Genomic DNA, 26,632 nt, shown 5'->3' on the forward strand with positions numbered 1-26,632 from the left:
ATATTTTTTTTTGAATCTCAGTTAAGCCTATGTGTATTTTCTTCATTGATCATACAAAGTTGTGTCACCTTTCAGGATGACTTATTAGAATGACTGAATTTGAGTATTTCTATTTAAAAGTCTTTTTTTTTTAACATATGATCTAGATAAATTCATTCTAGCTAAGTTATATATGTTCTCCCACTTTTCCAATTGGAAATGTCTATTAAATACATGTTTTATACTAGTTTGTATCCAATTACTAAAGAAATAAAATTATTTCAGAAAAGTGACGTTTCAATAACTCTAACTATTTTTATGATTTTTTTAGAAATATATATAAGCATCATTTTATAGTGCTTGGAGTCAAGAATATTCCGATATAGAGTTTATAGTGTTTTTCTTAGATATAGTATATTCTAATTAAAAATTTCTAGAACCACATATTTTAACACTTGAAAAGATGTCAATTTTGAGAAAGAAAAAAATATAAGATCATATCAAAAAAATCTAAAATTTATATGATGTTCTAAAGGAGAGAGTCCTCTTCTAGAATGTATAATTTTTCTCCAAGTTAGAATATATTTGATTTGAAAAATGTGGTAGGAAATGAAAACTATCAATTTCAGATGAGTTGAGATTTCAATCCTTATAAAAGATAAAATATAGGTCTAAACCTGATTTTGATTTTAGATTTTTATAGATATATATGTTATCTATAACATAGTCTAAGATCAAAGGGAAATAATTTTATTTCCATATAGTTTTGTGGTAGGAGCTAGACCCCTAATTTTCAGCATTTTCAACACCTAAAAAACTATCTATAAAAAATAGGAAAATATATCAATTTTTATTCCAACTAATTATTAAAAATTATAATTTTAATATTCATCCATTTATACACATTTTATTAGTTTACTTCATTCCCAAATTCAAAATAATAATGCCAATTTTATGTTATTGAAGGTGAACAATTACTTTTGTTAGCCTTTTCCTTTTCAAAAGGGTGACATAGGTTTGTGCTTTTACCCATGTATCTTCTAGACTTGAACTCAATTATTCTCTCCACTTAGTGTTATGATTAAACACCACATTATCTTTTCAAAGTCTAATTGATCTAGTACCCATTGTAATTCTACATAACTCAACCTTTCCACTAGGTCCTCTTTTCATCTCATCTTTTCAAATCCTCTTTATTAGTCATCTTGATATGGAGATCTACTTAGGTAGAAACTATCTTTCCAATAAGGTTGGACATTAATGAAAACATAAACCTTGTTCCAATTGTAGTTTCCAGCAATATCTCTCTTTGGCATTGATGGAAATACCTCTAGTTACCATATAATCCAAAACATTTACTTTGTAAAATGCAATCCCTCTATGTTAAGTATCAAATCTTCATTACAAATCCTTAGTTTCATTCTGATTCTCATGTTGGCATTCAAAAAACTCTCTTTTTAGTTTCATTCTAATTCACATTGATACAACTTTGATATGAGAATCCTCTAGTTAAAATACCTCTAGTCATAATAGCACATAGGCTCCCTCATGGATATATATCCTATGAAATTCTTCACTATCTTTTGATGGCAACACCTACACTATTCTCTTTATTTATACATTCTCCCTCTTTGAAAAACCTCTTCCTATTTAATTCTTCATTCATGTATGACTTCTTTCATCTGTGATCTCTTCCTCTTGGATTTTTCTTCTTGAGGTAATTGACATACAATTCTTTCGCTTTATATACATTATTGATGGTAACATTATATACCCTCCCTCTTTAACAAAAATTCCAAAGAAACTTTCAAACATAGTTCAACATCTTCTACATTTAGATATCTCTTTGTAGTTTCTCTATGTTAGTTTGTGGTGATTGATCAGGGAAGTACATAAAAAAAATTTACTATTCACTAATTCACTACTAAAGTTTGGGCTAGTATTCACCAATTTATGGCCAACATATTGTAACCCTAAAGCAAAAAAAATACTTGTATAAAAGGGCTTAGGGTTAGGGATTGTATCATTTTGAGTGATGCAAAAATTGGTTCTTGTAGTAGTATTGAGCTATAAGGGATTATGGATTGTAATTAGGTTGTAATCACTGGATTGAAATAATATGAGACTTGCTATTTGGTGGACATAGCCCAGGGATTGGGTGAACTATGTTAAATATTGGTGTCTTGTATTCTTTTCTGTCTGATCTATTATTTTTTGATATTGTTTATATTTGCATGTAATTTTTATTTCTATCTAAAATTTAATTCTAACAATTTTTATTAGAGCCTAATTGCCTTTTAGTTATCCTCTATAGGAAGGTCTCATGTTTGAGTGGGAGCAATGGAAGATGAGGGTAAGTTAAGAGTTAACAAATTTAATGGAGAGAACTTTCAGTTACGGAAGATGCAAATGGAGGACTATCTCTATCAAAAGGATTTATGGAAGTCATTGGAAGGAAAAACCAATAATTAGGGATCTATGTCAAATGATGACTAGGATCTTTTGGATAGAAAGGCACTTGGAAGCATTTGATTATGCCTGGCACCATTGGTGGCATTTAATATTACAAAAGCAAAGAAAATAGAAGAGTTGATGGAAACCCTAAAGAAATTGTATGAAAAGCCCTTCGCTTTAAACAAGGTATTTCTCATAAAGCATTTATTTAATAAAAAAATGGTAGAAGGTGGATCCGTTTCAAATCATTTAAATGAGTTTAATACTATTACTAGTTAGTTATCTTCTACGGGTATCAATTTTGATGAAGACATTAGGGCTGTCCTAATTTTGTGTTCTTTGGTTGAAAGTTGGAATGGCTTGGTCATGGCTATGAGTAATTATATTTTTTGATCTAGTATCCTAAAATATGATGATGTAATCGGTGTTATTTTGAGTGAGGAAACTCATAGGAAATCTTTAGGTGGATCTACATCAGGAAGTGTTTTGAACATACAAAGTAGAGGTAGAATGACTGAGAGAGGAAATAATTCTAGAAATCATGGGAAATCAAGAGAAAAGTCAAAGGGGAAAAGGTCTCAATCCAAAGAATCAAGAGATTGCTGGTACTATACAAAATCAAGGCATAAGAAGAAAGATTATTGGACTCAAAAGAACAATGAAGGAGATAAACCAAATGGAGACAAGGAAGAAAAAGTGGTAAGTAACAAATCTAAAGAGGATTTTTTGATTTTTTCTTTAGAAAGTGTTGATGGTTAATGGGTTTTAGATTCTAGTGCTTCATTTCATGCTACACCTCATAGAGGTCATTTCATTCATTAAGTCCAAAGGGATTTTGGGCTTGTTTATTTGGGAAATAATGAACCCTATCAAATTGTTGGAAAAGGAAAAGTTAAGATTAAGTTGCAGAATGGGAATCATTAGCTACTATATGAGGTAAGACATGTTCCAAGGCTGAGTAGGTATTTAATTTCAATAGGGAAACTCAGTGATGAGGGTTGTGTAGTTACTTTTATTGATAAAAATTGGAAGGTTTCAAAAGGTCCTCTTGTAGTAGCAAAAGCTTTGAAAGTATGGACCTTATATCTTTGTACAGGTTATATTGTTCCTTCTACTTTGATTATTTCAAAGAAAAATTAATGTTCAGGAATAGTTACTGCTGTTGAGAAAGGAGAACAAATAGCTACTATAGATTCTGATACAACATTTTGGCACAATAGACTCGGGCAGATGAGTGATAAAGGTATGAAAGTACTTCATACAAAGAAAGTTTTACTAGGTCTAAAATGTGTTAACATGTATTTTTGTGAAAGTTGTGTGTATGGAGAACAAAAGAGAGTGAATTTTGTAAAGAATCGGAAGGAAAATAAAAGTGAGAGATTAGAGCTTGTGCATATAGATGTATGGGGACCAGCTTAGGTATCTTCCCTTGGTGGCTCTCATTATTATGTTACATATATTGATGATGCAACTAGAAAAGTATCATTTTATTTTCTTAGATAGAAATCTGATGTATTTCAAACTTTTAAGAAATGGAAATGCTTGGTTGAAAATGAGCTGGAAAAAAATTAAAATGTCTCAAATCTTATAATGGTGGTGAGTATTGTAGTCATGAATTTGAAGAATATTGCTTCGCTAATAGTATTCATCAATAGAAAACTATTCGAAGGACTCCACATGAAAATAGAGTGGTTGAACGAATGAACAAGACTATAATCGAGCATGCAAGGAGCATGAGGTTGCATGATGGGTTGCCCTTACACATGTGGGCAAAGGCTATCAATACTATTGTATATTTGATTAATAAAGGTCCTTATACTCCTTTGGGCTGTGTTATTTTAGAGGAAGCATGGACTACTAAGAAGGTGAGTTATTCTTTACTCAAAACCTTTGGTTGTTAAATATTTTCTCATGTAGACTTTGAGAATAGAACCTAGCTAGAAGCTAAGTCAAAGAAATGTGTATTTCTTGGATATGGCATTAATGAATTTGGTTATACACTTTGGTATTTTGAAAATCATAAAATTATAAGAAGCAGGGATGTCACATTCAATGAGAAAGTTTCGTACAAAGATATGTTGCAGCAACATGAAAAGAAAGAAAATGATTATGTAGTGTTGAATGATACTCCAAAAGCTGATGTTCTAGCAATGCCTCATGATGTGTAACAACTGCAACAACAAATACCACACACACCAGTGAATGTTAGATGGTAAACAAGGATAATTAGACCTCTAGAAAGATTTTCTCCTTCCTTGTATTCTATTTCACTTACTAATGCTAGTGAGCCTGAATGTTATGATGAAGTTGTACAAGTCGATACAAAGATTTAGTGGGAGTCTACAATGAAAGAAGAAATGGAATCTTTGCTAAAAAATAAAACATGATATTTATGCAAATTGCCTGTAGGTAAAAGGGATTTATAGAATAAATGGGTTTATAGATTAAAAGAAGAGGATGGAGGTAAGAAAATATTTAAAGCTAGGTTAGTGGTAAAAGGATTTGCATAGAAAAAAGGGCATTTATTTTGATGAGATATTTTCTCCTATTGTTAAGATGACTTCTATTTGCACTATTTTAAGTATTATGGATACAAATTTTCATTTAGAGCAACTTGATGTTAAAACAACCTTCATTCATGGTGATTTGGATGAAGAGATATATATGGCATAGGCATAGGGATTTGAGGTCAAATGCAAGGAGAACTTAATGTGTAGATTAAAAATAAAATTATATGTCTTGAAACAAGAACCTTGGTAATTGTATCTAAAATTTGACAATTTTATGCATGAGCATGGATATAGTAGATCTCATTCATATCATATTATTTATTTTAAGAGGTTGAATGATGACGACTACATCATTTTATATTTATATGTTGATGATATGCTTCTAGCTAGGTCTAACATGGATCATATTAAGGGGTTGAAATGCCAATTAGCACATGCATTTTCTATGAAGGATTTGGGGGCAGCAAAAAAATTCTCTTGTATTAAGATTTATAGAGATAGGAAGAACAAGAAATTGACACTATCTCAAGCTAATTAGGTTGAGAAGGTGTTGGAACATTTCTTTATGGAGAATGCTAAAGTTTTCAACACACCTTTACCTGGTCATTTGAAGTTGACTAACGAAATGTGTCCTAAGACACAAGAAGAGTAGGATAAGCTATCCAAGGTACCCTATGCTTCAGCTCTAGGAAGCTTGATGTATTCTATGGTATGGAGTAGGCCAAATATTGCACATGCAATGGGAGTTATTAGTAGACATATGAGTCATCTAGGAATTAAGAGTTGGAATGTAGTTAAATGGATTATCAGATATTTGAGAGGAACATCCAGTAAGTGGTTACACTTTGGGGGCTCTGTTAATGACTTACAGGGCTATGTTGACTCAAATTTGGTAGAAGATAATGATACTAGGTGGAGTACTATAGATTATATATTTACTATTGTTGGGGAAGCAATGAGCTAGTTTTCAAGGTTACAGAAGGTTAATGCTTTATCCACTATAGATATAGAGTATGTTACTACTATAGAGGTATCCAAGGAGATGATATGGCTTTAGTTCCTCTTGGAAGAACTAGGACACCCTTAGAGGGATAATTATTTATTTATAGATAGTAAGAGTGCCATTCATCTTTCCAAGAGTTTAGCTATGCATTCAAAGACTAAACAGATTCAGTTGTGGTACCATTTCATTTGGTCAGTTTTGGATGATGGACAGTTAAAGATGGATAAAATACATATAGATGACAATCCAACATATATATTTACAAAGGTAGTGACAAGGGAGAAGCTAAATTCCTCTTCATCTTTGATTGGTCTTCTAGATTGAATAGGAATAAAAGAACATCAAAGTCCAAGGTGGATTGATCTAGTAGGAGCCTTATGGAGTAGTGACATAGCTACAGGATTATTCTCCAAGTGGGAGATTATTGTCTTGTGTGGAGTCTGATTAGTCCCAAGTGGGAGATTTTTACTTTCTGTTGACTGATTAGGGAAGTACTATACATGGTGTAACCCTAAAGTAGCAAAAATACTTGTATAAAAGGGCTTAGGGTTAGGGATTGTTTCAATGTGAGTGATGTGAAAATTGGTTCTTGCAATGGTACTAAGCTATAAGGGATTATAGATTGTAATCAAGTTGTAGTCACTGGATCATAATAATATTAGACTTGTTGTTTGGTGGATGTAGCCCAAGGATTGGGTGAACAATGTTAAATCTTGGTGTCTTGTGTTATTTTTTGTATGATCTATTATTTTTTGATATTGTTTATATTTGCATGTAACTGTTATTTCTATCTGAGGTTTAATCCTAACACTCTAGACTAGGTTCATCTTTTTTCATCTCTCTTATGACTGATTCAACATCTTGCGCTTCTATCTTGACAACTTTAGGAAAGTCCTAAAGTGTGAGCTTCTACATCAAGTTGTAAAATATTCTGATAAAAACATTCTATGTAGAGAACTATCTTAGCTTAAGTAGCTTCAGTTAGGAGAATCACCTTTAATTTACCTCTTAGATATTAAATTTTATCCTTAGGTGAGGATTTTTTGAATATATCGCCTGTATGTTCCTTTGTATTTAGATACTCCAATCTCACCTCTTTGTCTTGTACCAACTCTCTCAAATAATGCTATTTGGTAGGAATATGTTTGGTCTTAGTATGTATCATAGGATTCTTAGATATGCTTATAGAATTTAGATTATCATCGAATATAAAAATAGGTTCACTGATCTCTTCCTTTATTCCTTTCAATAGTTTCTTGATCCATTGTTGAAACAATTAACTATTATTTCTACATATTCAACTTTAGTTGTAAGTTGGGAGGTGCAATTTTGCTTCTTGCTTGTCCATGAAAATAGTCACTTTCCTCAAATGAAAGCTTCACTACTTGTACTCTTCTTGGCATCAGTATTTCCATCCCTATTTTCATCTTTATAAACATTCAATTCAAAATTTTAATTCTTATTGTAATACAATTCACAGTCTTCATTCCTTTCAAATATCTCAGTATTATTTTCACAACCATCATATGATTCTCCTTAGGATTTGCAATAAATCTAGCAACAATCCCAACTATTAGTGCAATAATTGGTCTTTTATGAACAACATAATGCATATTTCTAATCATTGATCGATATAAGGTTTCATTCACATGAGTAGAATCGTCATTCTTTTAAAGTTTACATCTAGTAGTCATGAGTATTCCAACTAGTCCTGAGTCTTTCATACAAAAGGTTTTCCTTATCTCCTTGATATATTTTGACTGAGTGATGTAGATACATTTCTTTAGTTGGTACACTAATAAGGCATCAAATAAATTAATCTCTCCAAATATAGACATCTCAAACTCTTTCCTCATTTGATCTGCAAATGATGTACACAATGTATCCTTTCTTGCAGATATGATATCATCAATAAATATCTCGACTAGCAAGGTCTACAAGGAGCAAAAATGATTTCATCAATCACAGAAGGTGATCTACAATAAAGAATCTAGTAAAGTTGTAAGTTGATCTATTGGTTCATCCTAACAGGTGAATCATTCTTGTAAATCCTTTAACAAGGTAGACTTAACCGTCTTTATTCAAATCTCCTAATAGAGTGCATACTTGTAAAGTATGTTTGTAAATCCTTTAACAAGGTGGATCTAGCAATCCTCTGTGCTCCTAATAGGGCAGATCACTAGAAGTGATCATTGTAAGCCTTAACTGGCCAACTTCATACTGCAGTAACGAAGCTTTGTGAGTATCATCCCCACCTCAGTTTTACTTTCTATTTTGGAAGGTTTCTGGGTCACTAAATCTCTATGCATATATGGTTTAAATTTTTAATAGTTCTTTTATGCAGCAGGCTAGATGAGTGAATGTTGTATATGATTATTCTAAACTGACTTAAAAGTTTTATTCTTACTAATTCACCCCTCCCCTCTCAGTAACCTATTATATCTTGAATATTTCCAACAATTGGTATTAGAGCTTTTTGGTTCTCAAGACAAAGTTTGACAGCTTGAGCAAAGATCTAAGTTATGGACATATTCAGACTGGAGAAATTTATTGAAAATGAAAAGTCAGATCTAGAAATGGCCATGGTTCAACTCAAAGAAGCAAAGGAGCATCTTTCTCAATCCCTAAAAAGAAGAAAGGAACTTGAAAGACAAATGAATGACCATCACTATGTTGAAGAAAAGATTGAAGATTTGTTACCATCAAGTAGTTTAGAAGAAACTAACAAGGCAATCAAAGAACTTCTAGAAAAGAATAGATCTCTACAAGAAGAGGTAAGAAAGCTTCAAAGAGAGCAAGAAATACAGTCAATTAGGCTATGTGATGTTTTGGAGCAAAGAAACAAAACACAAGAAGAATTGGAAGATAAAAGCCATAAAATTCATAATCAATCCCATCAGCATGAAGACCTTATAGACCAACTCTCTAATGCAAATGAACAAATCAAGATTCTCAGAGTACAAAATGAAAGAATAAGGAATGATTTAAATACTGAAAAGAAAATCAATGAAAGCTTGGAAAATGATCTAATCTCTGAAAGGAAAGTCAATGAAAGAATGATGAAATCCCAAGCAGATATGAATCAATTAAATCAACAAAATGGGGAAAATCTTTATAGACATTAAGGTAAAGCTGGTCTTGGATACAAGGAAGAAGGTGAATCCTCCAAACAAGGTGAACAAAGGAATCAAAAACCCACTTGTAATCACTGTGGAAAGTTAGTTCATACATCAAACAAATGCTGGAGCAACGGAAAAGCAAAATTCAATGGTAAATGCTTGAATTGCAATCAGCACGGTCACAAAGCAAATGAGTGCAAAGAAAAACCAAAATTTGAAGGCAACTGTCACAAATGTAAAAAACATGGTCACAAGGCATTCCAATGTAGATCCAAATCATTCGATCCAGCTGAACAACTTGTCAAAGCCATATTTGGATGGGACTACAACACCTAGTGCAGATGTCACTATTGTGGAGAATATGGACATACTGGCATAAATTGTGCAAGACATCATCTAAGGAAGAAGGACACTACTGTAAGGTGCTATACATGTGCATAACTTGGTCATATAGCTATAAATTGCATGAATATAAAAAGAATTGAAGATGAGAAGAAAATCAAGGTAGACAACATTCGGAAGCAAATGAAGCAATACTGGATTCCACAATCTACCGAACAAGATAAGTCAAGCAATGGAAATATCACTTGAGAAATGAGTGACTCCACCATTTTTTATTAATATTCATAAAAGAAAGTATGGAACTGCATCCTCCAAGAATTATCCTAAACAGTTCCACAAGAAGAAAGATGATCAGAACAGTATTCAGATACACTTTGATCCTAGACTTAACTGAGTTCAGTCGAGTGCAATAAAGTTTAACTTACCGAGTTATATCAACTGAGCAAGGTCAGTTCGTGACCTTACCGAGTTAGGTCAGTACATGAATGTTTTCTTTTGATCACTAAGTTGGTAGTATCTACTGAGCAAGTGGATGACAACTTGTCATTTCATCTACCGTCGTACCAAGCATTTATGATGAATTTTTTGTCAAAAAGGGCAAAATTTGATCTCATTCTTCACTACAAACTTAGAGCTAAGCTATCTTCTGCAATTCCAGAGCAAGCTTAAAGCAATTTTGAGAAAATTTTAAAGGGTGAAGAATCTGTTTAGAATTTCTCTTCACTTACCGAGCAGCAATGGCATCCAGAAGTAGCAGTTCCAAGGCAAAGAGAGGGTCAGAAATGTTGGTTAAAGGTGTGGAATGGAAGGCCCCGAACTTCAAATTGGCACCAACAATTGTAGAATCACTTGATCCTAACAGCGCTCAGTCTCAAATTCCTCCAAAGGTACTCCTTATAAATGACATTCACTCTCATTTCAAATGTTCCATTCAAGAACTTGGAAACCTAGAAATTGATAATGCCCTAGGAGAAATGACCGTAGATGGAAATTTGAAACTTGAGCATAAGCATCTTGAAACAAAAGGGTTAACCCACATTTCACATTTTCCAAGGAATTTTAAAGTTAAATGGGTTAGGTATGTACTCAGTAGAGTTCACAACGGGCAATTGTGGTTAGAGAAACTAGTGCTTATCAAAAAGAAAATGATTAACAAGATTACTGGCCTTCCCATGTTGAGGAAAGCTAAGTCTACCAAAACCCTAGGTCGGGAAGAATTGCAAAGGCTAACAAAAGCAGAATGGGATGGTAGAGGACTTAAGCTCAGTACAATAGCTGATGCTGAATTAAGATTTGGTATTCACGTCATTGCTCATAAAATTTACAGTTCGAGCCATCCAAACAGTGTACCTTGTGAAGTAGTAGATTTAGCATATAAGGTAGTAAAGAAGAATGTTGAGTTTGATATGTCTAAATTGCTTTTGTCTCAATTTAATAAAAATATGGAAATCATAAGGACTTCAAAGAACAACTCCTGCAAATTCAGTTCACTTTTGATCTATTTATTCTTCTATGTTCAAAAGTCTTTTCCATCAAAAGGATCAGTAGTATGGGGAAACGATATTCCCATTCTTTATCAAATAAATGAGTTTATTGCAGAGTTAGGTGAAAATTTTGACAGTTTTTTGGATAATTACTTTGAAGATTTTAAGGAAAGAATGAACAATAGGTTCTGGATTCCACCTAAACTAGTTGAGGAATACAAAGAAGATGTATGCTTTATGGTAGATTGTGACAAAGTATACACATAGGAAATCAGGCCCCGAGTTGCATGGGTGAAACCTCTTCCTTATGAGGTCAATATTGATTAAACCAGAGATATCATAGAAGCACTGGTGAATGAACTAGTAGACCCAAAGGAACCAGTCTTTGGAACTTATGATGAAGCTAAGGCCAGAATTGAGCTTCAAATCAAAATCCCTTAGGTCATTAGCAAAGGAAAGAGGAGGATTGCAAAGCTAAAAATAGAAGTTGGTCCTCTAATGATTACTAAAGGGAAAGGAGAAGATGATGAAGAAGAAGAGGAAACCGAGTCAGAAAAAGTAGAGGAGCCTCAACAGAATAAAGGTAAGGTGATTATCACCAAACCTAAAAGGCAAGCTACTGCAGTATTCTCCAGGAGAACAAGACAAGGGAAGAAGGAACCTGTACTTTTCAAGCCTCCACTCACATTTGAGGCAAGGTTGAAGCAATTAGAAGTAGGTGCTAGCTTCACAAACTTCAAAGCATTGAAGTTTGAAACAAGATTAGGACAGGAGAAAATGCAGATTGAGGAACTGCTATTGAGTAAAATGGGAAGATAGAAATACTCTTCAAACGAGATTGCCTCTCAGATCCCTAAAGAGCTATTGGAGAGGTTGCAACCAAGATGGGAAATTGTAATCAAGGCTATCAAGGATATCTTTGAGCAAACCCTAAAGAATCTCCTACCGAGTCTCACTAATGAAGAAGTGAAGAAATCGCTGAAAGATCATGAAGGTAATATGATGATTAGATTCCACACTTGTTTGATACTAATCAAAGACATTGAGCATGTTGTAAACGATGCAATAAACATATGGAAAAATATCTATAATCTACATAAATCCAGTGAGGATATTGTTGAAATCAAGGACAATGACATCAGTGATGACGATGATATTGAAGATATTCCAGGGGATCTGCATTCAATGATGATAAATGTTGAAGAAGAAGACAAGGAAGATGAAATGGAGGAAGAAGAAGCTAAACAAGCTAAGGAGGAAGATGATCCTGTAAAAATTGCAGCCAAAGTCATTGCATCTCTTCCTCACTCTCCACCTAAAGTAGCTACATTAACTATGGAGATAGCTTCTACTGGTGATATTGTGTGCACAACAGCTTCATCAATTTCTCAATCTTCACCTGTCTCCTCTTAGCTCCAGGTACCATCTATGCAAGTGTCTACCACTTTATCAACTAGGCTATAGCCATCTTCATTGATCGAGTCATCATCATCTACAACAGTAAGTTCATCAAGCATATCAACTTCTACTGCAGAGTGTATAGTGAATGTACCCATTGGTACTTCAATTTTGACAATTTCATCTGCTCCAATTTTTGCATCTGTTAGTTCCCCCATTCCAACCTATACATCAATCTTGGGAGGAACATCAATTTTTGATGCTATTGGAACTTCTCTCAGTCTTCCTCTAGTTAGTCCTATTCCAGTTTTGTTAGCCAGTCCAGCCTCATCAACTATTGTTTCAGTTTTAAAGGGAAAAGGTGAAGTTACTACAGGAAAAGCAAAGAGATACATGTATTCCAGCAAGGCAGTGGATGAGGAAATAGACTTGGATAAGGAAATTGTTATTCCTAAGATAGATTTGGATATTGCATTAGTCAATGAAATGAGAATAATCAATCAGCTATTAGAGCAGAAGGCAAGGCAAAAACAACTGAGGCATGAGAGAGACCAGGAATATAGTATTATTGAAAGTGCTAAGAATATTCTAACAGAGGCTATAGGTGTTGAAGTAGATTCTACTCAACACATTTTGATTTAGTTAGAGGAGGCTATATATAAATTGAATGAGGATACCTCCGGCCAAGAAAAAATGATTGAAAAGGAAAAGAAGAAATTTGACAATAAGGTGCTTGAGCACATTGCTCAACATATTGCATTAAAATAGGTAGAATTGTCTACAATTTTGAGTAATTTTGAACATTCTTTTAATAATGTAACTTCACTTTTTGGCAAACTTTGTGATGTTACCAAGTATACTAAGGAAATCAAAGAAAAGTTGAATAAAATTGATGAGGATATGAAGGTCAGTGCCCAAATGTTGCAGCTTGACCACAATTCAAGTTCATCCCATCATCTCAGAATAAGATTTTTGTCAGAGAAATAGGCAAAATTGTTGAGAGAGGAAGCAAGGATCAGGTGTACTCTGATTGACATCCAAAATATGATCCTTCTTATCATGGACACAATGTAGAAGCATACTGCCCATTCCAAAAACATTGATTCATGAAAAAAACTTCTCAATTACAGATCATATGATTGAACTCTCTGTAGAAGTTCAAATAGCACTCTCCACCAGCAAACTTTTGCAAGAAAATTGGGATAAGACATTGGCTCTTATTCTCAAGAAACATTTTGAGTTTATCTCTCATTATGGAATCTTTGTGTAAATATATATTGTTTAATTTGGCATTATTATCAAAAAGGGGGAGATAGCACAATCCAAGAGATAATTGTGCAAGAGATATGTGTAAACTGTGCATATTGTATGGGGTAGATAAATGTAAGAAAGATATGTGTAATAAGACTTGCAAAGATCAATTTTGAAAATTCAGAACTTTATGTCAATTTTTGCACATAAAATTTGAGTCATAATTGTTTTTGTCGCTAATGCCAAAGGGGGAAATTGTTGGCATAAAGTTATTTGCCATTACTGACAACACTCATCTCACAGTTCAAACCAAGCACTGAAGACATAGGTCAAATCGAGCGTCGAAGATATAGTCCAAACCGAGCGTCGAAGAAGAATTGTCTACAATTTTGAGTAATTTTGAATATTCTTTTAATAATGTAACTTCACTTTTTGGCAAACTTTGTGATGTTACCGAGTATACTAAGTAAATCAAAGAAAAGTTGAATAAAATTGATGAGGATATGAAGGTCAGTGCCCAAATGTTGCAGCTTGACCACAATTCAAGTTCATCCCATCATCTTAGAATAAGATTTTTGTCAGAGAAACAGGCAGAATTGTTGAGAGAGGAAGCAAGGATCACGTGTACTCTGATTGACATCCAAAATATGATCCTTCCTATCACGGACACAATGTAGAAGTATACTGCCCATTCCAAAAACATTGATTCATGACAAAAACTTCTCAATTACAGATCATATGATTGAACTCTTTGTAGAAGTTCAAATAGCACTCTCCACCAGCAAACTTTTGCAAGAAAATTGGGATAAGACATTGGCTCTTATTCTCAAGGTACATTTTGAGTTTATCTCTCATTATGGAATCTCTGTGTAAATATATATTGTTCAATTTGGCATTATTGTCAAAAAGGGAGAGATAGTACACTCCAAGAGATAATTGTGCAAGAGATATGTGTAAACTGTGCATATTGTATGGGGCAGATAAATGTAAGAAAGATATGTGTAATAAGACTTGCAAAGATCAATTTTGAAAATTCAGAACTTTATGTCAATTTTTGCACATAAACTTTGAATCATAATTGTTTTTGTCACTAATGCTAAAGGGGGAAATTGTTGGCATAAAGTTATTTGCCATTACTGACAACACTCATCTCACAGTTCAAACCGAGCACTGAAGACACAGTTCAAATCGAGCGTCGAAGATATAGTCCAAACCGAGCATCGAAGACATAGTTCTAACTGAGTGAAGAAGCACTTAGTGTTAACCGAGTAAAGATGCACTTAGTGTTAACCGAGTGAAGATGCACTCAATATTAACCGAGTGAGGAAGGACTCAGTGATAACTGAGCTTAGGAGGTTAACAAAGAAGTTAGTTTCTACCGAGTGACACTATATCTACCGAGTCACCAATGGTTACCAAGTTCCAGGCAACGTTGTATGACTAGTATGAACCGAGCCCCTACCTCTACCGAGTGCATGATGATGTCGAGTAACGTAGTGGATTCCGCATATCAGAAGGTCATCAAGTCTGTCTAATGAACCCGAGTTTATTTTACTATTTGGCGGACTTAGTTATATTTTGTTTACTTGTGTTTGGCCGACCTTGCATGAATAATTATTGGAATGATATATATATGTAATGTATTATATCATTCAATAAAAATATATATATATATGATATACAATATTGCATAAAAAAAGGAGGGACATAAGATATGATATGAGAAGTGGAATATATGGAATTATGATAATGCAAATTTGTCAGCAGTAAAGAATACTCAACAAGGTCTACAAGGAGCAAAAATGAGTTCATCAATCACAAAAGGTGATCTACAATAAAGAATCCAGTCAAGTTGTAAGTTGATCTATTGGTTCATCCTAATAGGTGAATCATTCTTGTAAATCCTTTAACAAGGTAGACTTAACCATCTTTATTCAAATCTCCTAACAGAGTGCATACTTGTAAAGTATGTTTGTAGATCCTCTAACAAGGTAGATCTAGCAATCCTCTGTGCTCCTAACAGGGCAGATCACCAGAAGTGATCAATGTAAGCCTTAACTAGCCAACTTCATACTGCAGTAATGAAGCTTTGTGGGTATCATCCCCACCCCAGTTTTACTTTCTATTTTGGAAGGTTTCTGGGTCACCAAATCTTTGTTCATATATGGTTTAAATGTTTAATAGTTCTTTTATGTAGCAGGCTAGATGAATGAATGTTGTATATGGTTATTCTGAATTGACTTAAAAGTTTTATTGTTATTGATTCACCCCTCCCCTCTCAGTAACCTATTATATCTTGAATATTTCCAACACAATGATCACTTATTTTTTCTTGGCATATTTTTCTTGACAATTCAAATGCACTTCCTGATAGTCAGCACAAGTTTTCTAATGCTTGACACATTGTTGTTGGAACTTAGCATGTAATGGCTGCTATTTCTTAGAAACTTTCTTCTTAGATTTAGGTAAGGTATTCGGCTCACCTCAATCAATGTATGTCAAATTTTTATAATTTACAAGTTCCTTATTAAATTCAACTTTATTTTTAATCCATATTCATCAAATTTTACATTTGCACTTTATACAACTTTGATAGTGTTAGAATTGAAACACTTATATTCTTTTCTCTTAGTAGAATAACCTAAGAATATAACTTCATGACTTTTTGCATCAAGTTTTCCATTTCAATTATCTTTAAAAATGTAGCATTTTCTTCCAAATTTTTTTAAATATTTCATATTAAGTGGATAACCATACCATAAATCAAAAGGTATAATATGTGTACTATTCTTGACTTGTACCCTATTCAAGGTATAAACAGATGTATTTACAACATCTCTCTAGTACTTAGGTGCAACATTCTTCTCGATCATCAATGTTCTAGCATAGTCCATGATTTATCTATTCATCCTTTCAACTATACAATTCTATGGAGGGGTCCTAGGTGCCAACATTTGTCTCTTGATTCCTCTATCATTGTAGATCTTAATATAATCTATGGTCTCATCAGATAGGTCTAAGACACTTTAAGATTTTACTTGTTTCTCTATTAACTCTCGCTAGATAGCACTTAAGCATTTGAAAGGCATCATTATTTTCCTTAGGAAGCATCACAGTTATCATTCTAGAGTAGTCATCAACAAATAGAATAAATAATTTTTCACCACATAAGCTTTGCACACTAATAAGTCCACAAATTTTAGTATGAACTAGCTCTAAAATAACATTAGAAGAATAGGTCTTGCACTTAGAACTATACTTTGTCATTTTTCCCGATTGACATTTCTTACACATCACATTATCAGGTTTCTTCAATCTTGGTAACCCTCTTACTTTATTCATCTTACTAATTCTTATGAAATCATTAAAGTTTACATAACATAGACTCTAATTCCATAACCATATATCATCATATTGTGAAAACAAGCATGTCTCATCAGATAGGTCAAGATAGATCAAGTTACCTCTAGTTCGGTCTCCACTTCTAATAAATTCACTAGAACCATTGTAGATCTTAGCCTTCTTATGCTGAAATTCAATTTTGTAGTCTAAACTATTCAAATATTCCATACTCAATCAATTATATTTAAAACCTTCAACCCAATAAGCATTATTGCATCTAATATTATTAGTCAATTTAATTGAGCCTTTACCTTTGACAAGACATGGTGCATCATTATGAAACTTAACACTACCACCTTTATAATGTTCAAGGTTTCAAACTTACTATTATCATTAGTCATGTGAAGTGAGGAACCACTAAAAATTTTCCATCTATCACCTTTACTCACACATGAAACAAGTCTATTTTTCTCATCTTCATCAAAATCATCTTTCATAGCAACATAAAAAATTTCTTCATCATTACTATTAGAATAATCACCACTCTCTTCTTCAGCAATGTGATAAGACTTCTTACCATCACCTTTTAAGTCTTCTTATACTTTGTTTTCTTTTGCAACTCTTCTTCCTTTGAAATTAATGTGTTTACTTTCATCCTTGTCATCTCTCTTAGGACATCTTGCAGCAATATGACCAACTTGATTGCATGAGAAATAGATTATAGGGAGTTTATGTTTGTATTTTCATTCACCTCAAGTAAGTCTCCTAGCCATTAATACTTCAAGATCCTCAAGATCATCATTAGAAGATTCACTCTCACTAACTTCATAATTTCCTCTCTTCTTCTTGGACTTATGTAAAACCAATTGTGACTTGAAAGAAGATTCAATAAGGACATTAAAATTATCAAAATTTGACAATTCAAAAGTAGTAAGTCTACTAACCAGAATATACGAGGTTGGATCATTATGAGGAGTACTGCTTAGTTCTTATATAGAAAAAATTTTAATAGCATAAATAGGAAGTAAATTTCTCATTATCTTGTTGATCATATTTTCATCACTAATATTTCCATCATCTCCTCTAATAGCATTCAAAACTTATTCGATTTTTACAACATATTGAGCAATGTTCTCACCTTCTACAATCTTCACGTCATCAAAATTTCTTCTCAAGATTTATTATTTGGCTCTTCGTATATTATTATCTCCTCCTTGAATTTTTACCAACTTTTCCCACATCTTCTTTTATGTACTACAGCCCTTTATGTCATCAAAATTTGAATAGCTTAAGGAAGATGTAGTCTACAACATTATATGATTGTGTTCTTGTTTCTCCTTCATTTGTTGGATTGTCAAAGGTGTAAGTATAGATACATAATCTTTCTCAAAGTAGAATACTATTAAATCTCCAATTCTAACAATGTGAAGCTTCATTAGACTTTTTCATGCATGGAAGTTCTCTTTGTACAACTTGGGTATCTCCTTTCTATACATCTTGATCTTTAGTTATAAGTCCATTATAAAATTTCTCTATAAGCACTAATACCAATTGTTAGAATGATTTAGAATAATTGAGGGAGGTGGGGAGGGGGGTGTGAATCAGTTATCCTGGGGTCCACATAAAGTGAATAACATCCACACAAGTAAGATACTAGAATTTAACATGGAACCCAAATTTGGGGAAAATCACTAGGAACATGTCACCAAATTTTCACTCTTCTAAAGTGAGCTCTATTAGGAGCCAACCTTATTAAAGGTTCCAATACACACTCTTATATGTGACCCTATTAAATGATTTAATCACCCTATTAGGAGTGGCCTTGTTAGAGGATTTAAGAACATTCCATTAGAATGTTTCCTTGACTTAAGGATTTCAACTTATATAATGGTTAGAAAGTCATAGTATGTTGATTTGAATAAATACAACTAATTTTTCATATACAAAGCAAAATTTTTTACATCAGCTAATTCATTGATTATACTACATTATCATCTCCATCACTAATTTTCTTGGAAACCCTTCAAGCAATCGCTATTCTCAACAACACTTCATTGTTCAATGTTCTACTCAAGTTTTCTAATTAACATAATTAAAAACTGCCCCAACCTGTTTAGGTATGCTAAAATCTCCAAGATAATCAAAAATAGGCGCTCCAATCAACCTACGAATCTAAATTCTAGTAAAACTTTAGAAATTGCATTTGGAATTGTATTTCAAAACTAGTCAAGTGGATTCATCATAAACTCAAATTTGAAACATAGAAAGTATTTAACCCATAGAATATAATGGTAAGGGAATTTTTACATTTTTTGCAACTAGGTCAAAGTTACATTTAGTCAAATAGGGCTACTTGTTGAGTGTCTTGATTGACAACTCGATGGGTTTAGGTTATTAGAAATGGAATCAAGTTGGAAAACTTATTTGATGGATTAATTAGGACTTAAAATTTCACATGACTAATATAATTTATGACTTTATTGTAGTAGTATGACAATTTCCTCAAAATACTCAATGGGTCACAGAATACTTACTATTAAACAGAGCCTCCAAAATTAGTATGCAAACTACGTCAACATGACATACAATTAACAACCAAATTTAGGGAAATAAAAACCCTATCATATCTTATTAGAATAACTCAAAATATGAAACATGAGGTCTGTTATATGCATACTAAACTCTCCCAAAATTTTAAGTCATTACTCTAATCTGGGTGCAAGATATTCAAATACAAACTGCCTCTCTGAACACATTTTGACACTTGGGCAAAAATGCAGATTTGACAAGTGCTCATAATGACACCTCACAAAATAATTTGCAACTTCAAACGAATCACATGATATCTTTTTACATGTTAAATGAAAGGTCTTGAATACCAAAAATACAACATAGGCCTCCAAATGATAATAATGTATATAGGAATGAAGAGCATTTATAGGGGCTCATTTTTGAAAAATTTTCAAATGTGGTACTCAAAATCATTTCACAATTTTGAGTCCCAACAGTGGCTCTGCCGAGGGATGCATGCCCCTAGGGAGCATGTAAAGAATTAAACATCTCTTGGTTGAAACACCACTACAAAATAATTTATTTAGCAACTCTTTATTAAAAGAAAACTAGATAAATGATGGCCTTCACCCATCAAAAGTTCATCAAAGATTCTTATCTCTTACAAAGACTTGATTTTTACTTCCATTTTCATGAGGAAAGTTGAAAATACCACCCTCATTAATTTCACCCATCATATTAGCTTCTTTAATCATTTCATTAGGAAAAAAATAATCAATCTTGTCACTTCCATAGTCCATATACAAAGTAGGAGCAAATACAGAACCTTTCTCACTACAAAAATATGGATGAGAATACTCATGGTGTTCTAAGGAAATCTAAAAATCATCCTCCTAAATTTCACAAATCTTATCAGACTAAAACAAAAATTATTCATACTCGACCAAGATATTCACACATACCATGGAGATCATACTCTACTTGACCAAGAGAATCACACATACCATGGAGTTGTAAGTCTCCTTGTTCAACCAAATAGCATTAAAATAGGAAATCTAATTTGTATTCACAAATATCATTAGCATCAAAATCTGAAATCACCTCACCGTGCTATGATATGTCAACACACTTCTCAAATAACTGGTTACAAATCTCATGAGAATGCTCACCATTAAAGTCTTGACAAAGAGAAAGGTGATCTTTATTAAAACAAGAATTGTATAATTCATTGGAAAACTCACAATAGGTGTCATTAACCTCATTGTGACTACCAACATAAGAAAGTGTATAATCTGATTTTTTACTACAAATAGACATATTGTCATCATGAAAATAAAATATATTTAGCCAATGTTCCTTTGCATTCTTCAAAAAGTGTCCTAACAATACCATTAAGAGACCTTTTATAAACATTGCGACAAAGTGTGGTCTAATAAGCATCAATTTCTTTATCATAGAAGTTATTATCAATTACCTTCAAGTCATTTTCAAAACTACTATCATGAACATTTTCAGAACATGAAGAAAACAAATCAGAATCACCACTACATGAAAATGTAACATCCACTTCACCAACCAAGCATGTAGAATATAAATCAACAATATCTTCATTATCTTCTTCACAATGACTAATAGGTAAAAACCACCAATCATCCTTCAAATTATCAATTGGTGCTGATGTAAAACCATCTGAATTGAATGCATGTTGATAATTATAATCATCTATTGTAGGAGTTAAATTATAGATGGATAAAAATTGAAACATGCTCATTTTCAACTTTACCATATGTTGTAGATGATTCAACCAATGGTTTGAGATCATGAATCTCAAGTATAACCTCATGGTGTTGCTCTACATGATTAAGTGAATCATCCTTGTGTATAGTGCATTCACCTATCATTTTTAATCCTGATTTGTGTAGATAAATACTCTACAAGTTTTTCATCTATAGGATGATTTACATAATGTGAAAATGGAATTTTATTTTCATTTTTGGAAGAATATCTCATACCCTAAATTGTAAAGGAATACTCATTCTCATCAATGCTCTCTTCTTCCCACATTGGATTTGATTCATAGAAAGATAAATCAGAACCATCTATGTCATTACTATCACTTGAATAACATGTTTCAGCCTCCTCTTCATCATGGCATTGTGGTACATATGAGGAACTCTTATATTTATGTGATACTTCCTCATGCCATAATGGAGTAGAACATTTGTTTTCATGAATTGAAATATAACTTTCAGCTTCTTTGCCCACATAGGATTGTGATGCATATGCTACAAATTCTTGATTAGTAACATTCACAACATAATGAAAAATGTTTAAAGGAGAAATAACTACTACAACCACTCTATGCATTTTAAATTCATTAGGTTGTTCATAGATATCAGGATTGGAAACATTGCCCACTGCTATAATATTATGAATGTATGCATGATTATCGATACTAGAAGAAACGTTACTATAAAGTAAGACATCCTTGCCAATACATATGTTCAAATCTAAATTTACAACTTGATTAGCCACTATAGCAGGGACACCCATAGTTTTATTTGATACTAAAAAATCCATATGGCATTGATCCTTACCCTCAAATGCCTCTTTCCAATAAAATTTATGATGCAGATAATCTTATAAAATAACCAATCAATAGGATCCGTGTTGATCAATTCAACATCCATTCAACAATTTCATAATTTATAGGCATCTCATGTGGTAAATAAAATATTTTTATTGATACTTTACCATTCACATAGCCTTATTTATATTCCTAATTATATTAAATTCATAAAAAAAAATTCTAAAATGTTCTTGCAAAAACTTTTGGAGAAATTTATGTTATATAGAAATCATTTACAGATCTTGTGCTTATTCAAGCAACAACATGAGAATTATAAACTTATTCAAGCTCATTTTGAGAAACCACACTAGAAAGAATATTTGGAAGACCAAGAGTCACAACTTATAATCCACCTTTTACAATGAGAAAAATACAACCAATATAATTTCGCAAAGATGTCTCTCTTGGGATTTGAACTAGGGCCTCCGTAATGAGATCTCATTGCTTCAACCAACTAAGCTGAACCCCTTGGACATTTGAATAAATTTATCAATACTAGGCCTATTAAAATATATCCAAAGCTGAGCCCAATCCAAAAAATCATTTACAAGATACAATCTCTATGTTGAGACCCATTTTAACTATCATAAACCAAAAACAAAACTTGTCACCCTACCTCGTGCATCCAATATATTTTTGAAGAAAAAAATAGAGGAAACCAATTATTTTAATTTTTTGAAAATAAACCATTTGTGATTCTAGTTTTAGAATTGGCAAGTCATTAATTCTTCGAATTCATAAAACATTACACATGCACAAATATTTTCTTGCAATTCCATCAAAGGTATTCAAAAAATATTTCTCACTGAACTGTCATAACTTTCACAAATCTAAATGAACTAGACTCAAACCAAATGTAAATGAAAGTTAATTCATTTATATTTTTAATGAAGATAATTATAGGTCCTACTTCCAAATATGTCTATAGGTTAGATTCTTTAATTTGACCATAGTCATGGAATCTTAGATCTACAAACAACAACTTGCACTAAAACTTCTATAAATTACTCATTTATCCACATTACCACTCTAAAACAAAACCAAAATGAATGTTATTCATCCTATTTTTTAAAAAAATCCCTTTTACAATATTTATACTTAGTACAAGCCCACATAAGACCTAGAAACAACATAAAATTACTTAACACCCATAAAAAAACAAGTTTGTAAGAAACCAATTGATTCAAAATGATCTTCCTCTTTTCATTCATGTTTGGAATGATCAATAAAATTATTTTATAGTATTTTTGGTGGATTTTAACTTCCCAACCACCTTTTAGAGAAATAACCCTCCCCTTTACAACATACTCGCATCTTTTACAATATTTTTATGCATTTTTGCATTACAACTTTTTTATGTCAATGTGACAACTTTGTAATTTTAATTTGACACTTAATAAATATTTGCATGGACACTTGAACCACCCTAAAATAGACTTTAATAGATATTTTACATCAATTTTAGCCTTTATTATGCATTCTTTAATAATTTGACCCTCTTGACCAAACTAGGAGCTCAATAAGACAACATTGAAATTGTTGTACAAATTCCTTCACATATCCTTACATATGATTTGAATGATTTATTTTATAAACTTTGTGCTCCTACACTATACTCTCAACCTTAAAAAATTTCCAAGTATCTCAAAACATCAAACCAATAACCTACAAGAGAAAAATAGACCTAAAATCTTCACCTTTGTGTTCATTTTCCTTTGCCTCTTAATGCCTTTATAAAAATGCTCTTTTCCTTTAAGGAGACAAAATTTTCCTCAAAATAATATTCTTAAATACTACTTTCATTGGAGTATTAGTGTTTGCAACTCCATACTACATTATAAGTTTGTAGATACACCTTTACAATTGTTGCTTCAACTCACCTCAAACAACTCGCTCATGTGTCTTACCTAGGAGTCACATCCTTCTTCTTTTCCCAATATTCTAGCATCCATTGGACCTTCCACTGGCCTTTATAGAAATTCCATAATTGCAATACCTTCAATTTCCAGTAAGGTGGATGGTAACCTACAACCAAAAACTCATTAACAAATCATACCAAATCTTCAAGGTCCCGGTGTGGATTGCCTCCTTCGATGCTCTACCAAAACACTCATGTTCTTAAAGATATAATACCAATATTAGAAAGAGAATTATTATAAATTAACTAACCAATAGGATCCATGCTACTCCCTTCAACATCCATTCAACAATTTTGTAATTTATAGGTGTCTCATGAGGTAAACAAAATTAGTTGATCAATACTAGACCATTCACATAACTTGATTTATATTCCTAATTATTGTATTTATGACTTTTTTTCCTAGTATCTTTTTGAAAAAAAAAATTGAAAAAAATTATCTAAACTAGGCTTACTTATACATATATAAGTCTGAGCCAAATTGAATAAATTATTTCCAAGTTATGGTCTCTGCCCCAAGACCCATTTTCACTCTCATAAACTAGAAACAAAACCTATAACCCTGCATAGGGTATCCAATATTTATCTCAAGAAAAATATAAATGGCACAAAAAAAAATTACATAAAAAATTTATGAGACTAGTTATATACTCTATAAGAAATTAATTCTTCTAATGTATAAATAGTTATACAAGGACAAATCTTTTCCTATGACTCCATTCAAGGTATTCAAAAACCATTTTTCACTAAACTATCTCCAACTTTCAAAAATATGAATAAACATAACTCAGACCAAAAACTAAATGAAATTTTATTCACATATCTTTCCAACAAATATAAAGGTCTTGTGTCTTCCAAATGTGTCAGCATCAAATGCTTCAATCTGACCATAGTCATAGAATCTCATATCTATAAACAATAACTTATACCAGGACTTCCATAACCTACTCCACATAATCATTGCAAACTAAAACAAGTATTCATCCGACTATCAATAAGATATACTTTGTACAATATTTCTAGGTCATACAAGCCAATTGGTTCAAAATTATCTTTCTCTTTCCATTCATGCTTGGAATAAATAATACAATGATTTTATGGTTTTTCTAGTGGTTTGTAACTTCTCGGTCACCTTTTAGCCAATAATCCACCCCTTTACAACATACTTGCATCTTTTACAATATTTTATGCCTTTTTACATTACAACCTTTTATGTCAATGTGACAACTTTGAAATCTTAACTCCAAAATTAATAAATATTTGTATGGACACTTGAAAAACCCTTAAGTGGAATTCGATAGACATTTTACATCAATTTTATCCTTTATTCAACACTATTTCATAATTTTACTATCTTGACCAAACTAGGAGCTTAATAAGACTGCATTGAAAATGTTCTATGAATGACTTTAGATAGCCTTACATATTACTCAAATGACTTATTTCATAAAATTTATACTCCTACACCACTTTCTTATTTAAATGACACTTAGTTAATCCATATTTCATGATGTTTTCAATCTCTATTATAGTCATGATTTCCTGATGCAACATCTTAGGTTCTTTATCCCTTAAAAAATAGCTCATTTTCCTATAAAATACATCAAAGTAAATGAATATGTACACTTGATTATTAGGCCTACAATTTTTAGGGATATTTCCTAAATCTTATCCAAATCTAATGTTAAAATTAGGAACCATCTCTTCACTTTCAATCCTAATTTTTAACAAGTTATTAAATGCATCATTACTCTCTTACCAAATTGCATCATGAAGGCTAAATGTAACTCACTCCAAGATGAGATAGAACATGCTCATAAAAATGAAAACCACTTCTAAGTATCATCCTTCAAATTCTGAACAAACAACTTCATGTGAACATCCTCATGATCAATCTCAAAATCATCCATTAATTCAAAAAAACACTAAATATGATGACATTGAATCATGATGTTTTGCACCAAAGCTTTGCTAAACTCTCTCTAATGTCATTGGCAATAAAATTAGGGAAACCATTGATACCATTGAAACATAATAAAAAATACTTCCTGGTAGAGAAGGACATATAAACATATCTAGTGGGTGTTGGAAACCTAATTGAAAAGATAATTATTGAAGAGGGAGATTGTTGTAAAGAAGGAAGATTTTTGATAGAGAATATTTTCAATCATTATTTTCTCACTGATGTCAAACCTATTATTTTTTGGAATGACAATTTCTTATAAGATCCAAGTACTATCACTTAGTTTATTGATGAAGAAGATTTAATCCACAAAGATGTAACAAAAGCACCTAAGGGAAAGGTTGAGTTATGATTTTTTAATTAAGTACAAGGATTAGTTAAGACAATGGTATAATAATGTATTGAAACCGTACTTGAAGATACAGATGCTAGACACACTAGAAGAATAAGTTGTATCAAGGATGTCTACAAAGCTTAACTAACTTCATTAGTGAGTTTTGAGCAAGCTAGTTAATGCCAAGCAAGCTTTTAGTTAGTGTCGAGTGCTATAGAAGGAGCCAAGCAAGTTTAGGTGGCAAGTAAAGTAATAGGTGTCGAGCTTCAAAAAAATTTAGTGGATACGGAGTGAATCCACAATAGTTGTCGAGCATTAGTAAAATGTAGTTGATTCCGAGTAACACAGTATCTATCGAGCACTAGAATTTCAATAGTGCCAAGCTACTGTATTAT

Source organism: Cupressus sempervirens, chromosome 7 (genome assembly GCF_028749045.1).
Source record: "Cupressus sempervirens isolate cs-2001-9-10 chromosome 7, ASM2874904v1, whole genome shotgun sequence".
Lineage (NCBI taxonomy): Eukaryota > Viridiplantae > Streptophyta > Pinopsida > Cupressales > Cupressaceae > Cupressus > Cupressus sempervirens.